General features: G+C 51.7%; 1 non-coding gene across 1 annotated transcript; it reads right to left on the bottom strand.

The window, feature by feature from the left end:
* Window positions 1-1,239: 1,239 nt before the first annotated feature.
* On the bottom strand, window positions 1,240-1,382 carry LOC129666536 (small nucleolar RNA SNORA48). Its single transcript, XR_008718593.1, has one exon. It is a non-coding gene; the product is annotated as a small nucleolar RNA SNORA48 (small nucleolar RNA).
* Between the last annotated feature and the right edge of the window lie 2,155 nt (window positions 1,383-3,537).

Raw genomic sequence — 3,537 nt, 5'->3', positions numbered from 1 at the left:
TGAAGCTTTGGGTCAGCAGGACTGACTGGTCCTTTCACACATCCCAACTGTTCATAGATTGTATATATTTTGAGGTGGGCCAACTCAGGACCTTAGATCTGGGCTTGGGTGGTAGCTGAACTGGTCAATGCTGGCTCTCCCTTATCTGCACCACCAGGGAGAGCTCTCCAGTATTGCTTCAGCTAGGCCACCCACTGCTGCCATCAGCAAGAAGAAGGGTCAGCTCTCCTGCTCTTAATGTATTCAGGGTCTGCTTATCCATACCCACACCTCCAGAACCAGCTCCACAGTGCTGCCCAATCAAGGCGTGGAGCCCACTCTCCCAAGTGCTTCGGCATGTGAGGAGCTGGGCCAGATCTCCTGCTATCACACCCTCAGGGATGGTTTACTTGTGCCTTCACCATCCGGGCCAGCTTTACTGTGTTATCAAGGCAAGGTACAAGGCCCACTCTGCAGAGTGCTGCAGCCAGTAAGGAGCAGGGCCAGCTTATAGGCTTTCATGACCCTTGTGGGTCAGCTCTCCTGACTGCCTCAGGGCAAAGCATCACCTCTGTGCCTGTGCTATCCCAGACAAGTGACAGGACCGGCTCTTCCACACTCAGACCCTCAGGCTAGCTCACCCACACCCCAGATAACAGGGCTAGCTTCACTGTGCTGCCTGGGAGAGGTGCAGTGCCTGCTCTCCTGAAGTGCTGCTGCTGGAGAAAGGTGGGGTCAGCTCTCCAGAGTGCCTCAGCCAGGGAAGGGTGGGGCCAGGTCTGCACAGTTCCTGACATCCACATCCTTGCCAGGGAAGTTCCAATGTTCCCTAGTGGTAATATGAGCCACAGACATCAATACCAACCCTGGCCATTTCACAGCCATGGACCCAGACATGGCCCTTAGTGGCAGCTAGGGATGGGACCTCACCATGGCCCCACATGGCAGGACTGGCCATTCAAAACAGGCAATTCTTCTCCACCCTCGAGTCTCCAGTTTCATCTCTCTTCATACTGCTGAAGCTGCTCTACTTCTCTTTCTCTCCCAACTGATGACCACATGCTTGCCCATCACGGTGGCTCCCACTGTAGACTGGTCGTGGGGCCAGTTGGTCCCTGGATGACATCCTCCAGCAAGCGGGTGTCTACAGATGGCCTCTGCCTTACAATAGAGAGCATGTCTGTAAGTATGCCACCTAAAGTGATTCTCAGGTCTCTGTCTTTCTCCTCCTGTGCTGCACTGCCTGGATTTGATTTTATCTTATATATCCTAGGCATAAAACAGCTGTGACCACCAACCCAGGCATCAAACTAGGATGAACAAAGGACTACCATCTGCTTTGCCCTGACTGATATAAGACCACCACCACCAACAAGGTGTCTCTTTGCTCATTGCCAGGGACGGTTGGTATTTTTTTTATCACCTTCTAGAGAATATATGGGTGTCTTGAATGCTATCTCAAGACAGAAAAGCCAGGAGATAAAACTTATTATGATGGGCAAGCAAACATTATTGAGTACCCACAAAGCTATGCTCAACAGGCCAGTGAGAGCCCTGGTCACCCCTGAACCCATCAGTGGGGCTTCTGCATCTGGAAATACCTGGCCTTGTGGAAGCCAATGAGGTGGGTGTGTTTCAGCACTGTGGGCATTTGCAGAACCCATTTGTCCCTATAGACCCCAAATGTCAGAGGACTCACTTGCTGACCTTTAGCTGATGGCAGGGGCTGATGTTGACATTTGCACAAGCACTGGCACATGTCTCACTGAGTTGTCCTTCAGGGGCACAGCAGGACAGCTGCTGAACTGGTGGTTTACCACAGAGCAAGCCACTTACCACCAGTGTGGAAAGAACTGGAGATTGACTGAGTGGAATTTCCCTGCTGTTCTAGGTGGGCTTTGATGGGCTTATCTCTACTTCCTCTCCCAGACCTTTGGGTGGTACTGCCACTGATGCAATAGAAATCAGACATCCTGCTCCACTATTGGTAGATGCTGAATTTCAGCAGCGGGAGGCGGAGGCTGCCTGTTCTTAGAAGGATACACATTAGAGGCAAAGGCAGGGAGGGTGTGGGCAATGTCGGCCTCTCTTCTTCCTTCCGCTGACCCTGAGAATCTGCTCTGTGCAGAAAAATGTTGAAGCCTCATCTCCCTCCCCTTACCAGGGCATTACTGGGGATCCAGTAAGTCATAGTTGAAGCCCCAGGAGAATTAAAAGGGAAAGACAGAAAGTTGGGGTTCACAGACTGCCTTCACACACCTTCGTCAGTCACTGCAAAGCATGACATTAGGCAGGGAGTTCAAGGCTAAAGCTGGATCCCACTCACAGCCCTCTGCAAGCTTGTCTTGTGCCACTGCATCTGCTATAACCAAGAGAGCTTGCAACAACAGATAGGCATCCTGTCCCAGTCAGCGTGAGGGCAGGGCCGAGCTCCTTCCTCCGGGGAATGATGCTTCCTAACTCTGGTTCTTAGAAGCTTCAGAGTGAGCTTTGGTTTGGCTCTGTGGACACTGAATTTATGGCTGTCTGTCTATTGTTACTCACTGTATAATCCCACACACCCGGATGACGTCAGAGGCCCTGCAAGTGATGCCAATAATACAGTTCTTGCCTCTCCTGGGTTCTGACACTTTGTTATAGCAGCCAGCCTTCCGGGACTCACCAATGGAGATGCAGGTCTCTTACTGCTTAGCCAGTGTGCCTCAGGAATCTCCCCTGTGTCCGTGCCCCAGTGCACACCACGGTGCCTGGCTTGTTTTACGTGAGTCCTGGGGGTCCAATTCAGACACCCCCCCCGGGGGGGTTGCAAGAATTGTATCTACTGAGCCATTTCTCCAGCCCGGTAATTCATCTTTTTGAAAACAACATGGCCCAAATGGACTGTGTCTGTGTACCCGATTTTCAAGCCTTGCACAAGTATGTCCAGATGGAATCATGCAGCAGCGTCAGAGACTTGTGGGTAAATCACAGGCACTTCTCTGAAGGAGCTAGATATTCCTATCTTCAACGTTTCTGAGACACGGCCAGTTCTGGGTACAGGGAATTAGGAAGAAACAGGCAGGGCCTCTGGAGGACTAACCTAAAGCATGGGCTGTGTTCTGTTCAAAGCCTACTCCACCCTATTCGCTCCCTCACAGGGTGAGCCTGGCTGCTCAGTTCTGGGCAGTCGAGCGGGGATCACGAATCTGCAATCTGTGCAGCCCAAGAGAGAAGTCTACAGCACTCTACGGCTCTCCTTCTCAAACTGTCTCAAGAACTTGCTAAAAGTTTTAGCGGATTTCAGTCGTGTGAGGAGAGGATGAGGTAGAGCAGAGTGGAGGAGGACGGCACCTGCTCCTCTCTCGTGGCCTGAATGAAGTAATCTTACTTCGTCGGAGCAACAACCATCTCTGCAATACCAGCAGCTGACAGTGTAGCTATGAAACTTGGAGTCATGAGGAGTCTTGTCCCGAACGCATGTGACACGGCCTCCAGGGCGCTCCACGAAATAACTGAGAGATGCTTTGAGCATTTCAACTCCCTGCATGGTAGATGGGGGGGGGGGATAAAATTCTTTGT

Source organism: Psammomys obesus, unplaced genomic scaffold, assembly GCF_907164565.1.
Source record: "Psammomys obesus unplaced genomic scaffold, mPsaObe1.curated_primary_1811, whole genome shotgun sequence".
Lineage (NCBI taxonomy): Eukaryota > Metazoa > Chordata > Mammalia > Rodentia > Muridae > Psammomys > Psammomys obesus.
Note: the sequence above shows the minus strand (reverse complement) of the source record. Positions and strands in the feature narration are given on the sequence as shown.